General features: G+C 35.6%; 1 long non-coding RNA gene across 6 annotated transcripts; it reads right to left on the bottom strand.

Moving 5' to 3' along the window:
* Nucleotides 1-829: 829 nt before the first annotated feature.
* Nucleotides 830-7,524, bottom strand: LOC147503783 (uncharacterized). 6 transcript variants are annotated; one of them, XR_015192829.1, is made up of 6 exons: nucleotides 7,162-7,524; nucleotides 4,580-5,883; nucleotides 4,306-4,324; nucleotides 3,213-3,351; nucleotides 1,721-1,892; nucleotides 830-954 (listed from the first exon to the last, which is right to left on the bottom strand). It is a non-coding gene; the product is annotated as an uncharacterized LOC147503783 (long non-coding RNA). The 6 variants fall into 6 exon arrangements; XR_015192834.1 differs by lacking the exon at nucleotides 830-954 and having other exon boundaries at nucleotides 1,534-1,892; nucleotides 4,580-4,738; nucleotides 5,733-5,883; XR_015192830.1 differs by lacking the exon at nucleotides 830-954 and having other exon boundaries at nucleotides 1,534-1,892; nucleotides 4,580-5,050; nucleotides 5,733-5,883.
* Between the last annotated feature and the right edge of the window lie 286 nt (nucleotides 7,525-7,810).

The following is a 7,810-nucleotide window of genomic DNA, read 5'->3' on the forward strand; positions in this document are numbered from 1 at the left end:
TTTTTGAGCTTTTATTCAGTGTGACTTAACGAAGCTGAAGAGTTGGGTTCAAAAGCAATAAAGGGCAATACCGTCTCTGTAGCCCCGATTTGTCTTGGAGCCTTAATTATTTGTTGAAGCGAAATTAAATTGTAAATTTGTCCTATGGGCCGTTTTCTGTTTTATTTGTAGAAGGTTAGTCGGTTACTTTGTAGAAAACCTGAGAAATACGAACCGCATGAAAATATATACTGGTTACAGACTATAACTAGCTATTTGGCCCGGCCTATGGCCGGACTTGCTACATAGATAGCTAATGACTTAAAAATCTAAAATCCACTTGAATAAATAATATATGTATATTGATAGCTAATAATTTATTGCTTATAGTATATGTATATTTTGTTTGAAGGGTTTATGTTTTTCTAATTTTTTTTGAAGGGGTTTGACGAAGGGTTTTATTTCTATTTTTGGGTTATTATTGTTCATGTTGCAATAAATTGTCAGATTGCCGATGAAGGAGTATGGGACCTAGTAGCAACATGACATTCTGGCTAGAGCCTATTCCAGAGGATTCAGCGATAGATACATTTACTGAGTCCACAGATTCACCAAGGTTTAAAGCATTAAGCTCAAAATCAGATGAGGCCCCATCTCTTGCAGGGCCTCCCTCCCTCAGCTCATGGGTTGTAAACAAAGATAGCTTAGGAATTCCAGGAGGAAAGGGGCTACATGGTTCAGGATGTGCTGATGATTTTTGTTCGGCATACTTTAAGCGGTCTCTCCATTGGTGGAACTGGAGTAGGGCGACAAGGCGTGAAAACTACATCTTCTCTTCAATCTCCCCGTGATCCAATATTGGGCACGGATCCACTTATGAGGGAGATTCTGTCATTGGTCATCATAATTCATCTGCAACTATCCATCATATGCCAGCTCCTTATATGCCTCCAGTGCCTTCTGCTCCATTGTTACCTGATGATGCTATGTGGTTCAGTGGTAATTTATGCAAGTATCCTAAAGACAGTTACTTGGACGACATAAAACCATTGATTCCTGTTGCATCTCAAGTAAGCAGTTACTCAAATTTAACTGGAATTCAGGTTCCACCAAATTTTAGTCCCAACATCCCTAGGTTTAGTGATGGATACACATCATACCCTACCCAAAACAATTATGCTCAATGGCTTCATCAGTATCCCGTCAATCATGATAGAACTCAGGACTTCACATTGCCATTCAGTTATACTCGGACTTTGCTTGGTAGGTTCCAGGACCATAATGTTTCAAGGGTAGCTCCATTTTATCAGAGTACAGATATCCTTCAAATGTAAAGTCAATAATATACTTGGAAGACGACCTTCCATATCATCCAGGTTTCTATAGTGGTACTGAGACATACCCGGACCAAGTCCTTATGGTCATGGTGCTGTCAGGGACCTAAGGTCTGAGAAACAACTGTTTCTGAAATATCTTAAGGAGAAGGAATGACACTTGCTCTAGGAGGCCCAACTAAGAGGTTCCGCATAAAAATGGGAACTTGAGACTCTGCCATTGGAGTTCAAATGTCTCCACCATCTTAGCACATTAACAAATTTACTGAGCAGAATATTCATGCTTTCCATCTGGAATTCATAAGTTGATAATTGTATATTTAAGTACTCTCTTATTTGCGCTCACAGGCACATGTACATATACATATCAATGTATGAGCAATTATAAATTTCAAAATACAACTCACTCCCTTTTTCTTCATCCCCAAAATGTGTTAAAGGCTAGTATGTCTCGATTGCTTTTACATTCCTCAGGTTCCACCCATTGAAACTGAACTTTCGATCAGGCTTTTTCAGGCGGTCACAGAACATATCCTCTTCAGCATCATACTATTAAGTTGAAGTCATAATGCACATTCTCTATAAACAGGTCAATCAAGCTTTTTAGTCATTATTGTCATATCAAATCCAAAAAAAGGCATCAAAACTTAATGATCCAAACCAAGTGACCTACATGAAATTGTATCCGTTCTTTTCACTTTCTACTACACATGTTAACTCTAAGAATGACAATTGTCAGTAAAAAGAAAAAGCAAGGCTATTAAAAGAAAGGTGAAAATGACTAATAAATTAAAATAAGAAGAATGCAATAGGCAAAGGATTTGAACAAAGGTACATATGTATCGGATTTGAACAAAGGATCTTCTCCGATACTTTATGTTCAGGAGTCTGTCTGTAACATGGGACTCATAATAGATATATCTAAACCCCATGTCTTGGATTGGATATGCTATAGTCTTCCCTAGCCACTCATAAAATTTTCATAGACAAATTGATTGTCTAATACCTACTGAGTTTTATGCTAAGAAGAGTACAAATGTGATCAACAATATACAAGAAGCAAGAAAGAAAGCACGAATAGATAGCGTTTCAACGAATGTGATAAACAATTTTCAGCATAGTTTGGCTTTTAGTTTTTCAGGTTAATTCCTGACAAACAATATCAAGAACACAAAGAAATACTTCAAACAGAAAATGAAGAGACTCATTAGTCCATCATAAGTTGCACAAATTGGTCACGCTGAACTACTTGCGATTTATTTTGTTTTATCGTTTTTTATGCATACAAAAGGGCGTGTATTTCATTTTTTCTTTGTTTGGATCCATGAATGTCTTAGTTAGTATTGAAAAGCTATTTAGGAAAGAAATTGTTTTTTTATAATACAGATATAGATATGCATGGGGATAACCAATAATACTTTCCAAGAGCAATCACATAATTTACCGGCCTTCAATTGTCTCCGCTTTATTATGCGCTCAATTTATACTGATAGTTGATTTATGGAAAACACTTGCTATAAATTATTGTGAGACTAAACCCTATGTACTTTGGCTCCTTTAAATCTAACTATATCCAAATCTTGATAATGCCGCCATAGCTTCTGAAACTATGTTTGTACATTCCGATATAAAGCTAAACTTTGCATTATCCAAATAACAAAAAAAATGACTTAAAAGATTATTCAGGGAAAGGTCTAGGTCTACATTGTTTAATGAGGTTTATCATGCAAGCCAATCAACTGCAGAATTATGCTCGCATCTTTTCTAAAAGTGTAGTCTTGTACTGGTGGTTCAAAAGTTGTTACAATGGGTAGTTTGCTAATGAATGGCATTGACAGTTCATATACAGTTCATCCAATGTACTGCAACAACAGTAGTATTAACAAAAGTGAGCATTACCTTAATGTAAGTCTTCATCTCATTCATGGTATTGTAGAGTACCCGAGTTAAGAATGGATGCTTAAATCTTCTATTTTTCCTTCCTTTCCATAACTCCATAAAGAGAATGAAACATAATTGTGCCATAGAAATTCATGGCCTCAATGTAGGAGTGACTTCGGATCGGATCGGATCGGATTAACCTCCTTCGGAATTTTTCCAAAAAAAATTCGGAACCTAATATACTAGCCAAATCCGATCCAATTTTTTTTTCGGATTCAAAATATATTTCTAATTTCGGAAATTTCGAAATAACTCAGAAATTTCGGAATACTTGGTAAATTTTCAAAGATCTCTTTACTTTCAATTATTTTTGGAATATCATACGCCAATGTTCATTGTAGGGAGAAAAAACCATGTCCACAACACCAATGTACCAACAACAATACGCACTTGTTTATTAAGAAAACCCATTTTCATTCAAACAAGTGATCCAAGAAAAAACGAGAAAAAGAACCTGCAGCCACCAATAGCAAGCATTGCATTCTGTTGAGGTCTGGGTATTTGTAATGTTTCAATCTTTTTTCGTGTGTGGAAATTGAAGCGTGAAGTGTCTGCATAAATAATGGATTATGGTCTTGGACTCAAAGTAGCTTTACATAATATTCTATATATTGGAATTTGGCTTTTGGATTGGTCTGGAAGTCATTGTATGACTCAATGACATTTTTTTTCATATCATTGTTGTTATGGCAGACGGTGTAATGACAGTAGAGTGGTCCAATTCAAGTGGGGAAGTAGCGGCTAGGTTATGTTTTTGTTTTGTTTTTGGAAGTAAAAAACTATAAAATGAATGAACGGTCGAGATCTAATCAAGTAGATAGTGAGAAAAGTATATATTTTCGGAATAAATTGGCAATAATATCGGAAATTTCGGAATTTTCGGATCGGATCGGATTTTAGAATTATATCCAAATCCGATCCAATTTTTTTTCGGAATTTTCGGAAATCGGAAAATCGGAAAATCGGCCCATGAAAACTACACCCAGAGCCAGACCAATTTCGGGTCGGATTTCGGAAAAATCGGAAATTCGGCAAAAAGAGACACCCCTACCTCAATGTCATGAACATACCTGTTAAAGACAAAAGTGAGATTTAAAATAAATAAAATGTAGACCGATGAATAAGCACAAACCATTCTTGGGCCAAAATATATTCAAGAGGTAGCAGAATTTCATAAAGTTATTATAAAATACAATTATAAAAGACTTGGATTACGAAAATGACGCATCGCTTTTAAATGGTTACAGTATGAAATTCGCCTATCATTTTTTAAAATAAAAATTGTACTTAGAGAAACAATTTCGCAACTTCATTTGCTAACTTACCCTTTTGGTGAAATTGATTATGCACTATCCTTCAATTTATACATAGAAACCATCACAAAAAAATTAACTCCAAGTTTAATTATGTTGAATCTTCCATCCCTAGAAAGTCCTTTGCGCCCTCTTGCACCTTTATTGAAGTCTCCATGGATTATTGTACCCCTGAAAAGCAAATATTGCACAAAATGAGAAAACTGGATAACATTTATAAGAAACGTACTGGAATTGAATTTTCAGTCGAATCAAACACCCTTTAGTTCTTATTGACATTGTAGCACATGCCAAGTGGCTAGAATTGAATTAATGACTAAAATGGAATCAAAAGCACTTGGATTTGGTCCAGTTTGTTGTCTTGCCATCGTAGCATAGCCAGTCAATCTCCAAACAAATTGTCACGATGCATATAACTTGGCTGCCCATGACGATTAAGCATAACGTCTTCATGCTCTTTGCAAATAAATTGTCAAAAGGTTGCTGAAACAAATTTCAAGTGAGGAAGAGATTCAGCAGCACCAACAAATTGCAAACTCAATCGAGATGAGCTAACAACTAAAGGAATTAAATTCACTCAATACCGCACAGTAATTATGGTATTTTAACTGTATGCATAAAGCCAATAACACATCCTATATATTATAAGCTCACTTTGCGTGTAATATTCCACCTTAAAATATTGCTTATTTGAGCATGTAGTCAATGCTTAAAACCTACAGTGTACATAATTAACCTATTATTCGAGAGAAAAAAGACTTCAATCAAACCATAAAAGATATTTCAACAGTTATATGTGGGCTGTGGCCTTTTCTGGGTGGTTCGCTGGCTGGTTTTATCAATTCGACATCTAATGCCTTCCCTTTTGAGTTCTCCATGTGTTACAAAGCTTAAAGAGTAATGTCAATCTACATTATAATTAGCCTTGCCAGAACTCAAAAAGAAGGAAGCTTATATAAGATTATCTTTTTGTTATTTTTAATATAATCAGATACTTTTATTAATAGCAAAAAAAGTAGCTCATTACAGTGTTAAAAATATACATTAAGCTCCAAAGAGAATTAAGAGGAAGTTTTATTAGACTTCACTCTTTTATATTAGTTCAAAAACCTAGATTAAGTGAGTCCATCTGCTTGTTCCACCTTGTGTCGAAAATTAGGCTTACCTTCCCATTGTTGTGCAGTTCCTTTGGCCATGCATGGATGTTCCTACTGTAGTTGTTAAGGTAAGCCAAGTTGCTATGGCTTTGCATACATTCCATTCTGATATAACCTTCCAGTTAACCTTGTTTGCTTGGAACATTTTTTTTAATTTTCCTGCGGCAAAATCAGACTCAACCCTTTTAAAATTCCATTCCAATTCATTGGCCTTGCTAGCCCCTTTGACAACGGCCATACACTCAACTACATAAAGCTACTCTCTACACCAAGTTCTTATGTAAAAGAAACTATTAATCCACCATTTGTTGTTCCGACTTCTTAGCAATGCACCATTTAATATCTATGTAGCAGTCATGGGATACAGACCAGAGTTGCAGCATGAAAGACGAACATAAAAAATAGTTCTAGAAATCGGACTTGTTCTTCATTGTTCATTCAGATCACAACGAAAAACAACCCTTCTAATGTCCCTCATTTTCAAATAATTTAAGTGCATACTTTGAGTTACTTACATGGGCACTGCTTAAATGATCACCCCCCATCATGCAAACCAGTGAGGGAGAAAGCTATTATTGACTCCCCCTAAACCAATGCTACCTAGCTAGACCTCAAAAGTGTGTGCAGTAAGTCAGTAGCATCCTACACACAATGTCATGACCAACAACTATGCACTGCGCACTCCTCATCAATAGCGTAGACCCATTCTTCAAACAACACCGGAATGACATTAAAATGCAATCAAACAACGAAGTAACTAATTGAATAAGTTCACGGATAGTACTCCAAACACATGGCGACAGGAAAATTAATATCTAAGGTTGCGCCTTATCATGTGACAATTTATAAAGATATGCAGGTCATATAATAAATTGAAAAAGGAATCCGGGCACAAATTTTCACCATAATATATACCATGCTATACTTTTTGAACTTCGGATGTGCTCAAAGGCCTAAACACACGTAATTAAGGCACATAGTTATCCACTCAAGAATGAAAGATGTATATAGAACTGTTTCCTATAGTGCTCTGGCTTCCAGATGACAACTAAGGCTGTCCAGCTGAAGGAATATCAAGTGTATGCATTTGTGATATTGGTTGGTAGTGAGTTGAAGCATTGATGCAAATTGGAGCTCACCATAAGAAGATGGTGCAAACTACATGAGTCTAATCACAATAAATGAGATATTAGAATTCATCCAACACTCTTAAGTAAACAACGTCCGATACATACACATTAACATAAACTCATACAGTAACTGAGGAAGGATGCCTATTTGATTTTGTGATGGAGGACCAAGACCTGTTGGCCAAATCTCAGAAGCATCTATTGCAGCGGCTTAGAAAAGTGGAGCTATGACCAGAAATTATTCCAGCATTTGGCACAGACGGACAATATCAACATGTAGAGATTCTAAATTAAAGCATTTTATTACCTTTGATAACTTTCGGTTTCTGGTGGCAGCAGCAGTGACGCATTCATTGAATCCCATAGACTCCACCATATGAATCCCATACACATCATCTTTGAGTTACCCTAGTTCCATTTCTGAGTTGATACCTGAAAGATCTCAAATGAATCCAAGAAGATGATGACCCACCGAATAAGAAGAAGATAAATTTGAAGTCTGAGTTCTAATATTAGAAAACAAAAATGAAGTTCGGTACAGAGGGATTTAAGAGGTGTTGCCAGAGAACAGCATCTTCTGTAATTTTGATATCACTCTATCATCCTGAACAATTTTTTAGTTTAATTTTAGAAGAAGAGAAGAATAAGAGACAGGGTTTGAAGAGATGATTTTTTTTTGTTTTTTTTTTTTTTTTTTTTTTGCAGAGTTGGGAGTGTTTTGTATAATTGAAAAGATATTTTTATCTATTTTGGGTTACCCGAACAATTGAAATCGGCAAAAAAGGGCGTAGAATTCATTTTTTTTATGAAAAATCTGATGTGTCAGTCTCAGAAAAAAAAAAAGGGGGCTGACGTCGGTCACTGGGAGCATTTTCCACTACTCAGTATTAATGGTCTTTGATATATAAAGATTCAAGTAATCTTAAATTTATTAGGATTGTTGGTCGTAGAGTTAT

This window comes from Coptis chinensis, chromosome 4 (genome assembly GCF_015680905.1).
Source record: "Coptis chinensis isolate HL-2020 chromosome 4, ASM1568090v1, whole genome shotgun sequence".
Classification (NCBI taxonomy): Eukaryota; Viridiplantae; Streptophyta; class Magnoliopsida; order Ranunculales; family Ranunculaceae; genus Coptis; species Coptis chinensis.